The 19,428-nt window shown below is 46.4% G+C and overlaps 2 long non-coding RNA genes across 3 annotated transcripts in view; both read left to right on the plus strand.

Annotated features, from left to right (window-relative positions):
• The first annotated feature begins 1,381 nt into the window (after positions 1-1,381).
• On the plus strand, positions 1,382-14,793 carry LOC142730022 (uncharacterized). Of its 2 annotated transcripts, none has more exons than XR_012878695.1 (4): positions 1,382-1,458; positions 12,305-12,450; positions 13,819-14,537; positions 14,638-14,793. It is a non-coding gene; the product is annotated as an uncharacterized LOC142730022 (long non-coding RNA). The 2 variants fall into 2 exon arrangements; XR_012878696.1 differs by having other exon boundaries at positions 14,641-14,793.
• A 1,915-nt stretch (positions 14,794-16,708) lies between these two features.
• Positions 16,709-19,428, plus strand: part of LOC142730021 (uncharacterized) — a 4,089-nt gene continuing 1,369 nt past the window's right edge. The window contains exons 1-2 of the long non-coding RNA XR_012878694.1: positions 16,709-16,828; positions 17,473-17,798. This is a non-coding gene — a long non-coding RNA (uncharacterized LOC142730021). The remainder of the gene's footprint in view (positions 16,829-17,472; positions 17,799-19,428) is intronic.

Genomic DNA, 19,428 nt, shown 5'->3' on the forward strand with positions numbered 1-19,428 from the left:
AAAATAGACCTTTTTTTTGTGATCGTCATTGTCTACCGTAAATTGTAATATATTATATGTCTATATTAGGGTAATTGGGTCAGCGCTAGCGTTACAACAATGATTGGCGGGGGGGGGGACGGTATTTTTTTGGGGTGGGTATTTTATGTGTATTTATTATTTAATTTTTTTGTACTTTACTATTTTTTTATTATTATGGTCTGTCCCTCAAAGGTCAAAAAAGACCTTTGGGGAACTTGATATATTTTTTTTCTTTCTTTTACACCATCTTTTCCACTGTAACTGGAGCTGCACAGCAGCCCCAGTTACAGGGGAAATCAGCCCTCTCATAGTGACGATTGTCACTAACTGGGCTGTGCTGGGTCTAGTAAGACCCAGCAGCAGTCTGTCACTAACGGCACCCGGCGATCATGTGACCAGTCACATGATCACCGGGAGGAATAGAGACAGCACCGCTGCTGCTGCTGTCTCTATTCCTATACACAGCGTTCATTGAAACACCACACACACTAACAATGCCCCCTGTAGATAGTGCCAGTGACAATGCCCCCTGTAGATAGCGCCAGTCACAATGCCCTCTGTAAATAATGACCGTCACAATAACCTCTGTGGATAGCACCAGTCACAATACCCTCTGTAAATAGTGGCAGTCACACTGCCCCCTGTAGATCGCGCCAGTCAAAATGCCCCCTGTAGATATTGCCCAGTGTAAATAGAGTGCCCTGTAGATATTGCCCCAATGCTGCCCACAGAAAAAAAAGCCAGTGCAATAGTAATCGGTTGTATCTGCATCCTAAGGACACGGATACAATTGGGTAAAAAGTCCTGTTTCACCCCGGTTCTCTGAACCAGCTGTAATTTTAACAACCAGTTCGGGAAAACCGGGGCGAACTGGTCCCCCTTCAGCCTCGGGACCTGGGCAAGTGCCCACATTGCACTCATTGTAATCCGCTCCTGCATATATGGCTCTGACACTTCTCGGCATCCACTATGTATGAGCGGCGCTGAAATGATGACGAGATGGAGGGGAGAAGAAGAGCGGTGAGGTGAGTATGTGGTTTTTTATGTTATGGGTGACGTGGGAGGGATGCTATGGTGCATGGTGTGGTCATTGCTGCACAATTTTACCGCACGGCCCAGCAGAAAAATGCAACACATTTATTAAAATGCTTTTGCCACTTTACGGTCAATTTTTTTTCTATTAAGACTGGTGTATAAAACAGCAGTGTTAATAAATTGCCCCCTTTATGATTAGTATCAGCGACTGGTAAGTATCCGGATAGATTGTAGTTGTAGGATCACACGCTGCAGTAACATCTTATTTCATGGATTTCTTACAGACATCGACGTTATATGGAAATCGATAGCATTTACCAGGAATGTATTCTCACACCTCCTTCTTCTTTTTCAGGTGTCTATTTCCAAGTTCAGAGAATCAAGATGGTGAATGCTCCACAGGTCGGTTCACACGGAAACCGCAACGGAATCAGCGCCAAAAAAATGCCCCAAATCACTTTCCTGGAGCGGTTTCCGCCTCTGACCCCTCATTGAAATCAATGGGTGGCAGAAAAAAACGCGGAACTGATTAATTTGATTAATTTATAGGACTTTGTGTCTGGCGTTGGAGCCGTTTAGGTATTGTGATTGTCATGGGGCAGTTGGGTAAAGGTATGTTTTTAGTCTTGTGTGAGGCTGATAAAGTGTAACTAAACTTTTAACATATCAAAGTGACATAGCAGAAGTTTTGATCAGTGGGGGTCAGAGCACTGAGACCCCCCCCCCCCCCGACTGCTACAGCGAAGCGGCAGAAGCGCTTGGGTGAGTGCTGTGCCGCATGGTTTCTGATTGGCTTTTCACGGAAAACTGAGTGAGCGTTGTACGGACTAAATGTAAACTCTCAGTCTGTACACCGTTTGCTCAACTTTCCGAGGGAAGACGATCAGAAACAAAGCAGTACATCGCTCACCCTGCCGCTTCTGCTGCTTCATTTTAGCAATAAGTGGGGGTCTCAGTGCTAGGACTCCCACCGATCAAAACTTCTGGCATGTCACTATGTTTAGTAACAATTTAAGGCCCCATGCACATGACTGTAAAAAAACAGAACTGCCTGGTTCTATTGGCCGCAGAAACCTTTCCGTATCGCTACGGATAGCTGTCTGTGCCGTAGAACCGTGCCGTGAATTATGGAGCATGTCCTACTTTTCGCTTTTTATGGGCCGTGCTCCCATACTTTGTATGAGAGCACGGCCCGAAACTGTGGCCCGCGGCCATCGGCAGCTGGCCGTGCCCACAATCACAGGCCGTGATTATGGGCACGGCCGTGTGAATGGGGCCGAAATGTTGATAAAATTCCTATAGAAAGTATTATGACTAAGTAAAGTAGCTGTGATAGAAATAATTCATACAGTTCTGGTAATAAAGTGATTTTGAGTTGGATTTCCCCGGTCAGATGCGGTTTGGTTGCTGTTTGCAGAAGAGTTTTCTTCTGGAGTTCTTGTTCTTGGAGGATATTCTTGAGGACATTTGGACGTTCTAACAGTCAGTTGTCTACCTCTGGCCATAGAGTAGTGTTTCATCTCTTACAGACGAGTGTGCAGCTTAAAGGGGTTTTTCCATCTTAGACATTTATGGCGGGTCCAGCTCTGATGTATGCCATAAATGTCTAAGATGGGAAGAACTCCTATAAAATGCTCCATTTGTGGCAGGGTAAGGAAGGACACTCTACTTGCCGTCAGATCCACCAAATTAAAGGTAGCGATGAATGTGGTGATAAATGTTGCAGTCAGACGCCCCTTACATCCCGGCTAGTAACAAGATATCATCATTATTTGAGGTGTTCCTGATGTAGAAATCCCTATGTGTAATGACAATGACGTTATCGAGCCCAGTATATTTTATTTGTCAGTATGTTACACAATCTTTCTGGTTATCAGCAGTGTCCATGAAAGTCTCCCCTGAAATAAGGCTCATTTTTGTAGGGTTTGTGTGGGCAGGGTTTTCATATTTTTCCTGTGAATGGCGCAGTTTAGTTGACGCGTCTCCTTTTCTTTTCCTCTCTAGTGATTTGGCCAGAAGTCACAAGTCAGTGTCCGGCTATTTTCACTACTAGTGTTCTCACTTTGTGTCATAACTTGGCGCATGTGAGGTCTCTATTGAATGTGTAATATTTTTCCTGATGATGATATCAGATATTTGGTGTCCTCTCTAGGCCACACTTAGGCCCATGTTATAAATGAGATGTAAATGGTCCACTGAATAGATTGTAGAATGGTTTTCTGTTATACAGATGTGAAGGAGAGCGCTATTTCTTCTAGACATCTGATCTTTGGTGTGATTGGTGAATAATTTAGGGGCTGTGGTCAGAGACAATTCCATGATACTTGTGGCTTATAGTCAGTGTGGGGTGGTCGGTGCGACCTCTTGGATAGGAAGACTTGAGGTGGGATCTCTAGTTTGGCTCCGCAGAATGTACCCCAGAACGGATTTAATTGCCCCTTAAAAATGATTTGAGCTTTATCAGAAACCAGGCACACTAACATCTCTTTACTGATCCAGTACATCTATAGCATATACCAGGAACGTATTATAGCACCTCTTTCTTTTCTAGATGTCTATAAGTGAAGAGAAGCAAAATATAGAATCCTCCAGTCAGCGGCAATGGAGGAATCAGAGGACTGGTAATTAATATTATTATTAATTACTCATAATTATCAGGCTGGTTTCTAGCTCTGGATTACTCAGAGGTGTAATTCCCAAGTGACGGCTAAGATTTGAACAGCGAAGCTACTGCAGTCCTAGTACTTGTAGCAAACGCTGAAATAGTAAATTAGAATCACTCGGAAACAACCGCCGATTCCCGGGTGCATACCGTCTTCTACAGCGCTGTGACTGCGCATGAGCAGTAGCGCACGCTGAAATACAGGTTTAGAATAAGCACTTGGGAACAGTCGCCGGTTCTCGGGTACATACAGTCTTCTACAGCGATGTGACTGCGCATGAGCAGTAGCGCACACTGAAATACAGGTTTAGAATAAGCACTTGGGAACAGTCGCCGGTTCCCGGGTACATACAGTCTTCTACAGCGCTGTGACTGCGCATGAGCAGTAGCGCACGCTAAAATACAGGTTTAGAATAAGCACTTGTGAACAGTCGCCGGTTCCCGGGTACATACCGTCCTCTACAGCGATTTGACTGCGCATGAGCAGTAGCGCACACTGAAATACAGGTTTAGAATAAGCACTTGGGAACAGTCGCCGGTTCCCGGTTACATACAGTCTTCTACAGCGCTGTGACTGCGCATGAGCAGTAGCGCACGCTAAAATACAGGTTTAGAATAAGCACTTGTGAACAGTCGCCGGTTCCCGGGTACATACCGTCCTCTACAGCGATGTGACTGCGCATGAGCAGTAGCGCACGCTGAAATACAGGTTTAGAATAAGCACTTGGGAACAGTCGCCGGTTCCCGGTTACATACAGTCTTCTACAGCGATGTGACTGAGCATGAGCAGTAGCGCACGCTGAAATACAGGTTTAGAATAAGCACTTGGGAACAGTCGCCGGTTCCCGGGTACATACAGTCTTCTACAGCGATGTGACTGCGCATGAGCAGTAGCGCACGCTGAAATACAGGTTTAGAATAAGCACTTGGGAACAGTCGCCGGTTCCCGGGTACATACCGTCCTCTACAGCGATGTGACTGCGCATGAGCAGTAGCGCACGCTGAAATACAGGTTTAGAATAAGCACTTGGGAACAGTCGCCAGTTCCCGGGTACATACCGTCCTCTACAGCGATGTGACTGCGCATGAGCAGCAGCGCACGCTGAAATACAGGTTTAGAATAAGCACTTGTGAACAGTCGCCGGTTCCCGGGTACATACAGTCCTCTACAGCGATGTGACTGCGCATGAGCAGTAGCGCACGCTGAAATACAGGTTTAGAATAAGCACTTGGGAACAGTCGCCGGTTCCCGGGTACATACCGTCCTCTACAGCGCTGTGACTGCGCATGAGCAGTAGCACATGCTAAAATACAGGTTTAGAATAAGCACTTGTGAACAGTCGCCGGTTCCCGGGTACATACCGTCCTCTACAGCGATGTGACTGCGCATGAGCAGTAGCACATGCTAAAATACAGGTTTAGAATAAGCACTTTGGAACAGTCGCCAGTTCCCGGGTACATACCGTCTTCTACAGCGATGTGACTGCGCATGAGCAGTAGCGCACGCTGAAATACAGGTTTAGAATAAGCACTTGGGAACAGTCGCCAGTTCCCGGGTACATACCGTCCTCTACAGCGATGTGACTGCGCATGAGCAGTAGCACATGCTAAAATACAGGTTTAGAATAAGCACTTGGGAACAGTCGCCGGTTCCCGGGTACATACAGTCTTCTACAGCGATGTGACTGCGCATGAGCAGTAGCGCACGCTGAAATACAGGTTTAGAATAAGCACTTGGGAACAGTCGCCAGTTCCCGGGTACATACAGTCTTCTACAGCGATGTGACTGCGCATGAGCAGTAGCGCACGCTGAAATACAGGTTTAGAATAAGCACTTGGGAACAGTCGCCGGTTCCCGGGTACATACCGTCCTCTACAGCGATGTGACTGCGCATGAGCAGTAGCGCACGCTGAAATACAGGTTTAGAATAAGCACTTGGGAACAGTCGCCGGTTCTCGGGTACATACAGTCTTCTACAGCGATGTGACTGCGCATGAGCAGTAGCGCACACTGAAATACAGGTTTAGAATAAGCACTTGGGAACAGTCGCCGGTTCCCGGGTACATACAGTCCTCTACAGCGATGTGACTGCGCATGAGCAGTAGCGCACGCTGAAATACAGGTTTAGAATAAGCACTTGGGAACAGTCGCCGGTTCCCGGGTACATACAGTCCTCTACAGCGATGTGACTGCGCATGAGCAGTAGCGCACGCTGAAATACAGGTTTAGAATAAGCACTTGGGAACAGTCGCCGGTTCCCGGGTACATACAGTCTTCTACAGCGCTGTGACTGCGCATGAGCAGTAGCGCACGCTAAAATACAGGTTTAGAATAAGCACTTGTGAACAGTCGCCGGTTCCCGGGTACATACCGTCCTCTACAGCGATTTGACTGCGCATGAGCAGTAGCGCACACTGAAATACAGGTTTAGAATAAGCACTTGGGAACAGTCGCCGGTTCCCGGTTACATACAGTCTTCTACAGCGCTGTGACTGCGCATGAGCAGTAGCGCACGCTAAAATACAGGTTTAGAATAAGCACTTGTGAACAGTCGCCGGTTCCCGGGTACATACCGTCCTCTACAGCGATGTGACTGCGCATGAGCAGTAGCGCACGCTGAAATACAGGTTTAGAATAAGCACTTGGGAACAGTCGCCGGTTCCCGGTTACATACAGTCTTCTACAGCGATGTGACTGAGCATGAGCAGTAGCGCACGCTGAAATACAGGTTTAGAATAAGCACTTGGGAACAGTCGCCGGTTCCCGGGTACATACCGTCCTCTACAGCGATGTGACTGCGCATGAGCAGTAGCGCACGCTGAAATACAGGTTTAGAATAAGCACTTGGGAACAGTCGCCAGTTCCCGGGTACATACCGTCCTCTACAGCGATGTGACTGCGCATGAGCAGCAGCGCACGCTGAAATACAGGTTTAGAATAAGCACTTGTGAACAGTCGCCGGTTCCCGGGTACATACAGTCCTCTACAGCGATGTGACTGCGCATGAGCAGTAGCGCACGCTGAAATACAGGTTTAGAATAAGCACTTGGGAACAGTCGCCGGTTCCCGGGTACATACCGTCCTCTACAGCGCTGTGACTGCGCATGAGCAGTAGCACATGCTAAAATACAGGTTTAGAATAAGCACTTGTGAACAGTCGCCGGTTCCCGGGTACATACCGTCCTCTACAGCGATGTGACTGCGCATGAGCAGTAGCACATGCTAAAATACAGGTTTAGAATAAGCACTTTGGAACAGTCGCCAGTTCCCGGGTACATACCGTCTTCTACAGCGATGTGACTGCGCATGAGCAGTAGCGCACGCTGAAATACAGGTTTAGAATAAGCACTTGGGAACAGTCGCCAGTTCCCGGGTACATACCGTCCTCTACAGCGATGTGACTGCGCATGAGCAGTAGCACATGCTAAAATACAGGTTTAGAATAAGCACTTGGGAACAGTCGCCGGTTCCCGGGTACATACAGTCTTCTACAGCGATGTGACTGCGCATGAGCAGTAGCGCACGCTGAAATACAGGTTTAGAATAAGCACTTGGGAACAGTCGCCAGTTCCCGGGTACATACAGTCTTCTACAGCGATGTGACTGCGCATGAGCAGTAGCGCACGCTGAAATACAGGTTTAGAATAAGCACTTGGGAACAGTCGCCGGTTCCCGGGTACATACCGTCCTCTACAGCGATGTGACTGCGCATGAGCAGTAGCGCACGCTGAAATACAGGTTTAGAATAAGCACTTGGGAACAGTCGCCGGTTCTCGGGTACATACAGTCTTCTACAGCGATGTGACTGCGCATGAGCAGTAGCGCACACTGAAATACAGGTTTAGAATAAGCACTTGGGAACAGTCGCCGGTTCCCGGGTACATACAGTCCTCTACAGCGATGTGACTGCGCATGAGCAGTAGCGCACGCTGAAATACAGGTTTAGAATAAGCACTTGGGAACAGTCGCCGGTTCCCGGGTACATACAGTCTTCTACAGCGATGTGACTGCGCATGAGCAGTAGCGCACGCTGAAATACAGGTTTAGAATAAGCACTTGGGAACAGTCGCCGGTTCCCGGGTACATACCGTCTTCTACAGCGATGTGACTGCGCATGAGCAGTAGCGCACGCTGAAATACAGGTTTAGAATAAGCACTTGGGAACAGTCGCCGGTTCCCGGGTACATACCGTCCTCTACAGCGATGTGACTGCACATGAGCAGTAGCGCACGCTGAAATACAGGTTTAGAATAAGCACTTGGGAACAGTCGCCGGTTCCCGGGTACATACACTCTTCTACAGCGATGTGACTGCGCATGAGCAGTAGCGCACGCTGAAATACAGGTTTAGAATAAGCACTTGGGAACAGTCGCCGGTTCCCGGGTACATACCGTCCTCTACAGCGATGTGACTGCGCATGAGCAGTAGCGCACGCTGAAATACAGGTTTAGAATAAGCACTTGGGAACAGTCGCCAGTTCCCGGGTACATACCGTCTTCTACAGCGATGTGACTGCGCATGAGCAGTAGCGCACGCTGAAATACAGGTTTAGAATAAGCACTTGGGAACAGTCGCCAGTTCCCGGGTACATACCGTCCTCTACAGCGATGTGACTGCGCATGAGCAGTAGCACATGCTAAAATACACGTTTAGAATAAGCACTTGGGAACAGTCGCCGGTTCCCGGGTACATACAGTCTTCTACAGCGATGTGACTGCGCATGAGCAGTAGCGCACGCTGAAATACAGGTTTAGAATAAGCACTTGGGAACAGTCGCCAGTTCCCGGGTACATACAGTCTTCTACAGCGATGTGACTGCGCATGAGCAGTAGCGCACGCTGAAATACAGGTTTAGAATAAGCACTTGGGAACAGTCGCCGGTTCCCGGGTACATACCGTCCTCTACAGCGATGTGACTGCGCATGAGCAGTAGCGCACGCTGAAATACAGGTTTAGAATAAGCACTTGGGAACAGTCGCCGGTTCTCGGGTACATACAGTCTTCTACAGCGATGTGACTGCGCATGAGCAGTAGCGCACGCTGAAATACAGGTTTAGAATAAGCACTTGGGAACAGTCGCCAGTTCCCGGGTACATACAGTCTTCTACAGCGATGTGACTGCGCATGAGCAGTAGCGCACGCTGAAATACAGGTTTAGAATAAGCACTTGGGAACAGTCGCCGGTTCCCGGGTACATACCGTCCTCTACAGCGATGTGACTGCGCATGAGCAGTAGCGCACGCTGAAATACAGGTTTAGAATAAGCACTTGGGAACAGTCGCCGGTTCTCGGGTACATACAGTCTTCTACAGCGATGTGACTGCGCATGAGCAGTAGCGCACACTGAAATACAGGTTTAGAATAAGCACTTGGGAACAGTCGCCGGTTCCCGGGTACATACCGTCCTCTACAGCGATGTGACTGCACATGAGCAGTAGCGCACGCTGAAATACAGGTTTAGAATAAGCACTTGGGAACAGTCGCCGGTTCCCGGGTACATACCGTCCTCTACAGCGATGTGACTGCACATGAGCAGTAGCGCACGCTGAAATACAGGTTTAGAATAAGCACTTGGGAACAGTCGCCGGTTCCCGGGTACATACCGTCCTCTACAGCGATGTGACTGCACATGAGCAGTAGCGCACGCTGAAATACAGGTTTAGAATAAGCACTTGGGAACAGTCGCCGGTTCCCGGGTACATACAGTCTTCTACAGCGATGTGACTGCGCATGAGCAGTAGCGCACGCTGAAATACAGGTTTAGAATAAGCACTTGGGAACAGTCGCCGGTTCCCGGGTACATACCGTCCTCTACAGCGCTGTGACTGCGCATGAGCAGTAGCACATGCTAAAATACAGGTTTAGAATAAGCACTTGTGAACAGTCGCCGGTTCCCGGGTACATACCGTCCTCTACAGCGATGTGACTGCGCATGAGCAGTAGCACATGCTAAAATACAGGTTTAGAATAAGCACTTGGGAACAGTCGCCAGTTCCCGGGTACATACCGTCTTCTACAGCGATGTGACTGCGCATGAGCAGTAGCGCACGCTGAAATACAGGTTTAGAATAAGCACTTGGGAACAGTCGCCAGTTCCCGGGTACATACCGTCCTCTACAGCGATGTGACTGCGCATGAGCAGTAGCACATGCTAAAATACAGGTTTAGAATAAGCACTTGGGAACAGTCGCCGGTTCCCGGGTACATACAGTCTTCTACAGCGATGTGACTGCGCATGAGCAGTAGCGCACGCTGAAATACAGGTTTAGAATAAGCACTTGGGAACAGTCGCCGGTTCCCGGGTACATACCGTCCTCTACAGCGATGTGACTGCGCATGAGCAGTAGCGCACGCTGAAATACAGGTTTAGAATAAGCACTTGGGAACAGTCGCCGGTTCTCGGGTACATACAGTCTTCTACAGCGATGTGACTGCGCATGAGCAGTAGCACATGCTGAAATACAGGTTTAGAATAAGCACTTGGGAACAGTCGCCGGTTCCCGGGTACATACAGTCTTCTACAGCGATGTGACTGCGCATGAGCAGTAGCGCACGCTGAAATACAGGTTTAGAATAAGCACTTGGGAACAGTCGCCGGTTCCCGGGTACATACCGTCCTCTACAGCGCTGTGACTGCGCATGAGCAGTAGCACATGCTAAAATACAGGTTTAGAATAAGCACTTGTGAACAGTCGCCGGTTCCCGGGTACATACCGTCCTCTACAGCGATGTGACTGCGCATGAGCAGTAGCACATGCTAAAATACAGGTTTAGAATAAGCACTTGGGAACAGTCGCCAGTTCCCGGGTACATACCGTCTTCTACAGCGATGTGACTGCGCATGAGCAGTAGCGCACGCTGAAATACAGGTTTAGAATAAGCACTTGGGAACAGTCGCCAGTTCCCGGGTACATACCGTCCTCTACAGCGATGTGACTGCACATGAGCAGTAGCGCACGCTGAAATACAGGTTTAGAATAAGCACTTGGGAACAGTCGCCGGTTCCCGGGTACATACCGTCCTCTACAGCGATGTGACTGCGCATGAGCAGTAGCGCACGCTGAAATACAGGTTTAGAATAAGCACTTGGGAACAGTCGCCGGTTCTCGGGTACATACAGTCTTCTACAGCGATGTGACTGCGCATGAGCAGTAGCACATGCTGAAATACAGGTTTAGAATAAGCACTTGGGAACAGTCGCCGGTTCCCGGGTACATACAGTCTTCTACAGCGATGTGACTGCGCATGAGCAGTAGCGCAAGCTGAAATACAGGTTTAGAATAAGCACTTGGGAACAGTCGCCGGTTCCCGGGTACATACAGTCCTCTACAGCGATGTGACTGCGCATGAGCAGTAGCGCACGCTGAAATACAGGTTTAGAATAAGCACTTGTGAACAGTCGCCGGTTCCCGGGTACATACAGTCCTCTACAGCGATGTGACTGCGCATGAGCAGTAGCGCACGCTGAAATACAGGTTTAGAATAAGCACTTGGGAACAGTCGCCGGTTCCCGGGTACATACAGTCTTCTACAGCGATGTGACTGCGCATGAGCAGTAGCACATGCTGAAATACAGGTTTAGAATAAGCACTTGGGAACAGTCGCCGGTTCCCGGGTACATACCGTCCTCTACAGCGATGTGACTGCGCATGAGCAGTAGCGCACGCTGAAATACAGGTTTAGAATAAGCACTTGGGAACAGTCGCCGGTTCTCGGGTACATACAGTCTTCTACAGCGATGTGACTGCGCATGAGCAGTAGCGCACACTGAAATACAGGTTTAGAATAAGCACTTGGGAACAGTCGCCGGTTCCCGGGTACATACAGTCCTCTACAGCGATGTGACTGCGCATGAGCAGTAGCGCACGCTGAAATACAGGTTTAGAATAAGCACTTGTGAACAGTCGCCGGTTCCCGGGTACATACAGTCCTCTACAGCGATGTGACTGCGCATGAGCAGTAGCGCACGCTGAAATACAGGTTTAGAATAAGCACTTGGGAACAGTCGCCGGTTCCCGGGTACATACCGTCCTCTACAGCGATGTGACTGCGCATGAGCAGTAGCGCACACTGAAATACAGGTTTAGAATAAGCACTTGGGAACAGTCGCCGGTTCCCGGGTACATACCGTCCTCTACAGCGATGTGACTGCGCATGAGCAGTAGCGCACGCTGAAATACAGGTTTAGAATAAGCACTTGGGAACAGTCGCCAGTTCCCGGGTACATACAGTCTTCTACAGCGATGTGACTGCGCATGAGCAGTAGCGCACACTGAAATACAGGTTTAGAATAAGCACTTGGGAACAGTCGCCGGTTCCCGGGTACATACAGTCATATATACTGTATATAAAGTACTGTTCAGTTATATGTATATATAGGACGTGTCCTCACTGTATATACTGTACTCCCTCTTTACTGTCCTCATATATACTATATATAAAGTACTGTTCAGTTATATGTATATATGGGACAGGGTCCGCTCTCTAATCAGGATTTTTAAGGTGCTATGGATAAAACATTATCCCCTACTATACCTTTTCCTGTAATATTATAATAAATATTGGATTTCTCTCTTTCTAAACAGACTCCGCTCCCACTGGACAACATGCAGGGCTCCCATGTTACGTCATCGCCATAGAAACTGTTCGGTTTCCAACCATCGTAGAACGGACAACTAACCGGCAACTGAAAGCTCCTCCCAATGTATTAATGTCACTTCTGTATGGACAGGTAAGATTTGTCTATCCCCTTCAATGGGTTTTCCCATGAAGGACATTAATGACATCTCCACAGGATATGTCATAAATGTCAGATAGATGGGAGTCCCACCTCTGTGACCGGCGCCTATCTCCAGAACGAGGCCCCCTAAACAGTGGCGGATTAAGTAGGCCATAGGCCCTGGGCTGTTACCCAAACATGGGGCCCCCCTACTCCTCCGCCGCCCTGCCACTACCTTTTTGTGCAAGCATTAACAGATGGATGTTACGATTCCCCTTGTCAAAGGGCTGCGTCCCTACATACTGACAGTATCACACTGTGCAGGGACACATCCTCCTGACAAGGGGAATGGTAACACGCAATTGTCTATCAGTCCTGAACTGCACAAAGATATTTTGTGAAATACAAGGATTTCCTATAAAAAACATGTCAGGAGAGGAGACAGATTCTCTATAAATCTAGTGACTCACAGAAGGTAAAGTAAAGCACCACACACACAGCCCCCGTAGAAAGCGCCACACACACAGCCCCTGTCGATAGCGCCACACACACAGCCCCTGTAGATAGCATCACACGCACAGCCCCTGTAGATAGCTTCACACACATCCCCCCTCCCCTTGTATATAGTGCCACACAGCCCCCTCTCCCCTTGTATATAGTGCCACATATCCCCGCTCCCCTTGTATGTAGTGCTACACAGCAATCACCCCCCTGTATATTGCCACATATATTGCCTCCAAAACAAAACATTGTACTTACCTTGCCCCGTTCCCGCGACGGACGGTGCGCTGCACTGTCTCCAGGCAGAACGCATGCTCATATCAGCGTGATGCAGTTACGTCATCACGGCGGCCTGCCCAGGGAGTCTTCCCAGCACCTTATAGGCTGCAGTCCTAACTTGGCCTGAAGCCTATATCATTAATTCATATCTGCGTCCTGAGGATGCAGATACAAGTGAATGTGGCTGTCGCTAGTATCGGGGCCCCCTCCAGTGCTAGGCGCCAATGGGCTTGAGGGGGCCCGTGCAGCCCAGCCAATAAATGTTATGGGCTTGGCAGCCATGGGCCCCCTGGGGGCCTTGGTCGGCTGCCCGAGCCTTCCTAACGATGATCCGCCGCGGCCCCCAAACCCAGTTATAGCTTTTTGTGCTCATGCTGCTTCCTGGTCACTTCTTGATGACATGGTCGGAAGTTACAGAAACAGCGGTGAGTGCCTCGAATTTCTACCTTCTATACATATATATATATATATTGATGTGCTCAGGACTTCACCCTAGGATCCCCCCTTACTAGTAATAAAGGCCGTGCACCTGCATTTGGGATTTCAGATCCTCGCTGTCTTTTTGGATTATTTATCAGTTTGTTTTCTGTGTTTTTACAGATAGTGCCAGAAACCCAACTATGGATTTTAGAGCCAGAGAACAGTCATGGCTGGTTAAAGATGACTCCACAGCCACAGGTGTTGGCAGTCAGAGAAATATTAGGGAGCCACAGAACTCCTTCAAAAGCCTTGTAAACCGAGCATTCCTAGCAAATTATCTCCAACGGAACCTTATACCGAGGGGGTTACACATACAAGTTTTCCCATCATTTCCAACTGAAGATGTGAATATTCCATCTAAATGGGAGGAGAACTGCAGTGCGTGTTCATTTAAAGTGATGGAGCTTCTTATTGGACTCAATAACACCTCATTAGAAAACAGGGATAACGAGCTGGAAAAGATCCAGCAAAAATGAAAAGCAGAGATGTCCAAAGAGGACTTAGAAACATTTAAAACACAATTGGATCAACAATGCCTCGTCTGGAGAAAAGAAATGGAGAGCAGAAAATCAAAGAAATTGATATGTGATAATAATGATTTTCAACAGAAGAAAATATATTGATGGAATCGGAGACAAAATGGTGAATCACTGAGTCTTTCCTCTTCTATGTGATCTTTGTCATCACAGAGCGGTCACCATGATATGACATTATGTAGTAGCGTGAGGTCTACATGTGACTTACCAAGATACAAAAGAAAACGGAACTAAAATCAGTCGTCCAACAGTAGGAGAAAAATGAATAAGGGATTGGAACAAAATCCAAGACATCAAAAGAAGGTAATTAACATTTCTATGCATCAATTATCTATAGGTGACATCACACTGTTGGACAAAGTCTTGACCTTTTCTCCCGCCTCCTGTTTTGATCTTTTCTTAGCAGTAAAAGATCTGCAATTTTTTGCACAATCTTTGATCTTTAAGAAATGGTATTTTAAAGAGGAAGGCGATTTATTTGTGGCAGTTGAGGAACGAGAAACATTGCGAATATTTGAGAAACTCCTTCACCAAGAAGGGGGAATATCCCAACTCATGGCTTGGAGGCACTTTACTCTATCATTTTTAGGTAGGGCTAATCTATTAAAAATGGTTGTCTTCCCTAAATTGTTATACTTACTACAATCCTTGCCGATATACTTGAGACCAGTTGACGTTAGGCGGCTGAATACTCTCTTTTGAGGCTACATTTGGAACCAAAAGAGACCAAGAGTGAGCCTATGCATATTGCAGCAACATCATGAAAATGGAGGGATTAATTTTCCACAGATTCACTTATACAATATGGCAGCTCAACTACGAGTGATTGGAGATTGGATAACCGGCAGCTCCTGCTTTTCTGATTCTACATTGGACCAACAATTTTCAAAACCCATTTCCTTAACATGCCTCTTACACACTCCCTACTCGGCTCTATCACCTGATGAACGGGCTAACCCCCTAGTCATGTCCTCCTGGAAACATGGACCAAGGTCAGGCAACACTTAGGTTTAAACCCTAGATTTTTCCTACTTCTTCCTTGGGTCCATAACTTTGACTTCCAAAATGCCAACCCCCATGTGGTTTTTCGTGGATGGGTTGGGGGGGAGGGGTTGACATGTATTAATCAGATAACTAACATGCTCACTCGTCGTCCATACTCATTTAATGAACTACGTATACAATATGATTTTTTTGGGCCAACACCCATTTTATTACATGCAGGCCTGTAGCTATGCTCACAAGGTCATTAGACACTTACAAGACCAAGACTGGGATGACTTCTTCTGTCACTTAACTCCATTTCATCAATGCCGAAAAAGACTAATCACTACCTATTATAACGTTTTAAGACAGCCATTGGACTACACTAAATCGAGATCAGGCGTATCTTACTGGGTTGACCACTTAGATCAAACAACTCATGACGATGTCCTATCATCTGTAACTATGGCTGCCAAATACCTCCCATCAGATATGTCCTGGGAGATGTCTTTTACAATAGCCCATAGGGCTGACGTGTCCGCTTATAGGGGCTTTCTCATGGGTAACTCCTCTGACCATTCGTGTTTAAAGTGTGGAGCACCGCAATTACATTGTCTCTGGTTATACCCAACTATTGTTGACTTTTGGCGAAAGATACAATATTTTGTGTCGAACACCCTGTCCATACCATGCTCCTCAACCCAAAAGTGGGGTCTCTTTGGGATACTGCCACCTTCCATGCTCTTTATCCCGAAACATCACAAACAACTGTTATACTATGTCTCTGCGGCTGCTAGGAAGGCCATTCTCCAGGTTTGGATAAATAATACACCCCCCACACATCGTATTTCCCTAGAAAATATATCTTATATTTTCCGAATGGATTGGGTGGAAACCTCCCATCGAAAAGAGCACAAAACTGAAGGCTTTTTTAAGTTGTGGGAGAACTTTATACCTCTCTTACCACTTCATATAAAACAAAAACTAATTGCATGCTTTGTCTCCACAACTTGGTATCTGGAGCATCAGCTGTCTGGTGTGACACCAATCATGATCTGATTCCTTAAATATCTGTATTGAATCGCGGTAACGATGGGGATACACGTGTCCATCCTCTTCCCCCCCTCCCCCCTCTATACTTCCCTTCCCCCTTCTTTATGGTTTATTTAGTGTGTTTCATCTCCTATGAATATTGACACTTTTTCAATTTGTCTTTGGGGTAAAATCTCTAATTCTGTCCTCGCTCCAACTAGGATCATTTGAAGTAATTTATACAAATTGTAGATTATATAATATGCAAAATAATGATATGTGTTCAGAGATGCTATTGCCATGGGAAATATTGTTGAATTGTTGTTCGCTTGTTTGTTATGTTTGGAAAAATAAAAAATACATCAATTAAAAAAAAAACGAAATAAAAAAAAACTCCACTTGTTGTAGAAGGTTAACATACAATTCTTTATTATCCTTTAGAGCAAAGACGATCCACATTCTACAAGATGGTATGGATGCCGGAGTCCTCTCCAAGTCCCTAATGGAGGCACTGATTGTGACTGAGCCAACGATACAGACGCCTTTTCTACTACCCAAAATTCATAAGGACCCTCCAGGTAGGCCAATTATATTGTGTACCGGGGGGTTAACTCAGAAGGTGTGCGGATGGGTCGACCACCATTTAAAACCATTAGTGGAATGTCTACCTTCGTATCTGTGCGACTCCGCAGATTTGTTGTTGAAAATTGAAGAGATTCATTTAGATGGCAGACATATTTTGGTAACTTGTGACATTGAGTCACTATATATTGGCATCCAGCATTCGGATGGGTTGCATGCAGTGGCCACCTTTTTGCATATGAGCAATATAGGAAAGACTTTTCAGAGTTGTTGCTCACCCTATCGGACATTGTTCTCAAACACAATTTTTATCACGTTCAATGGGTCCTTCTACCTGCAACTCCAGGGCACGGCAATGGGGGCAGCCTGTGCACCCTCATACGCCAACCTGTTCCTGGGGCTGTGGGAGAGGGACCTATTCCTGCCAGATCATGAGATATCAATGAACCAGCTCCTTTTCTGGGCCCGTTCATTGATGACATCTTCATGATCTGGCAGGGGACTTCGGATGAATTAATGGAATTCATCAGTGTATTTAACTATAATACACGTAACATTGAATTAACATGCAAGTGGAATCATGTTGAGATAGATTTTTTTGGACATACTAACTAAAAGGAACCATAATGGTTGTCTCCAGACAGATTTGCATCGTAAAGAGACATCAACAAACTCATTTCTTCACGCCACGTCTTCACATCCCCGCCACACCATCGAAGCTATACCAACTGGACGATTACTGCGTGTTAAGAAAATTTGTTCAACTCATGAAGATTTTAAATTCTGCACGACTGAGTTAAGAAAGAGACTTGCTCAACAGGGCTGCAGCCGCTGCCGCAATGTTAATAAAGCCCATTGACGACCACGTGCACAGCTCCCCCTCGTGCACAGCTCCCCCTCGTGCACAGCTCCCCCTCGTGCACAGCTATTACAAACTGTAACTAAACATAAGGAATTTCTCCTAAGGTAAGATTTACGAACACGTATCATTTGGTCAGAAATGAGGGACACCTCAAACACATTTTGGCCGATGCTCCTCAATGATCCAATTCTACAGAAAGTACTACCAAATTATCTTGCTGTTGCACCATGTAGAGTGCGTTCTTTACGTGACGCAATAGTTCACAGTTACCGAACAGTGGAAAAACCGGGTAAATGTTTTGGAAAGATTGGTCCTAAGTGGGGTTGTAACCCTTGCGGCGACTGTATTAGTTGCCCTAATATTGAACGCTATCAAGGTTTTGTTGACTCAAGTGGGTTGAAAAATGTTAAGATCACATGGCCAATTACATGTGGCACTACAGGTGTGATCTATCATGCAACTTACCCTTGCCCTAAAATGTATATTGGCATGAGAACCCGAGAATTGCGCTTTCGCGTAAGAGAACATGTTAGAGACATTGAAAATGCCAAACCAGTAGAGTATATGGAACAGCTGAAGACGATTCCACAACATTTTCACCTACATCATGCGTGTAACTCTAGACTTGTGAGAGTGAAGGGAATAGATCACATCAATACTGATATGCGAGGACGAGATGTAAAAAGAGGCTTTTGCAATCAGAATGCAAGTGGATATGGAGGCTTAAGACAACACAACCAAGGGGTCTCAATGAGAACATTGGTGTTGCTGCATTTCTCTGACTGCTACCAAAGCTTTTAGTCGGGTATTTTTGATTTTATGTTCTTATTTTGATTTTAATCTACATTTCTTTATTTATGTATACAGATTAGATATATGGTTTACGCTGCCTGTGTTGACTATGTCAACTGTGCAATTTTCGGGTTGTCATGATCTTCAGCCTCAACAATGATTTCCTACTTCTGATGATCTTCACAAACAATAGAAAAGCGGGCTCTGTCTGCAGATCACTGCATATTATATTCTGCACCTTTGAGGCTTGTTGTATTAGATATATCGACATGTAACTAAAATCTGCTTTGTGCATGGCACTTGTAGTCCATTTTATTTTTTGATGCATAATACACACGTTGTTTTTTTCTTCTTTTTTCATCGCACACGCCTATTCACACTATTTTATTTTTCGTTTTTTATTTCTTTTATTTTGTCACCATACATTTATTACCTTTTCACTCTTTTACTTACACATGTTCTATATAAACAACACTTTATTGTGTTTAATATCATTTCTTACCTGTCACTTCCCTACTATGTTCAGGTTGTGCACTGGATTGTTCCTTTTGGCACGTATATATTGGACTTTTTTCACACATTATAATTGATAATAATGTTCCACACTTGATTACTCCCTACACGTTGACGCTCTTCATCACACATCACTTTGTGTCCATATATTTATATGTATTTGTATGATACATGTGCAATATATCTGTATAACTATCTTGTCTCTCTGTATTTTGGGTTTAGACTTGCAGACATGAAGTGTATCGCTATTGGACTGCCCGTACAGGGTTAATATCCTTCTGAATGCTTTTCATGCCTTCATTCACTGGTTGCATTCTGATTGGTTGTGATTGACCGGCCTCCGATTCGTCACCCATGACACGCTGGGTTGCTGACACACGTGACCGCGTCAGGTGACGCGCTGATGTGTTTCCGCCCCAGTGTCTCGTT

This window comes from Rhinoderma darwinii, unplaced genomic scaffold (genome assembly GCF_050947455.1).
Source record: "Rhinoderma darwinii isolate aRhiDar2 unplaced genomic scaffold, aRhiDar2.hap1 Scaffold_738, whole genome shotgun sequence".
NCBI lineage: Eukaryota > Metazoa > Chordata > Amphibia > Anura > Rhinodermatidae > Rhinoderma > Rhinoderma darwinii.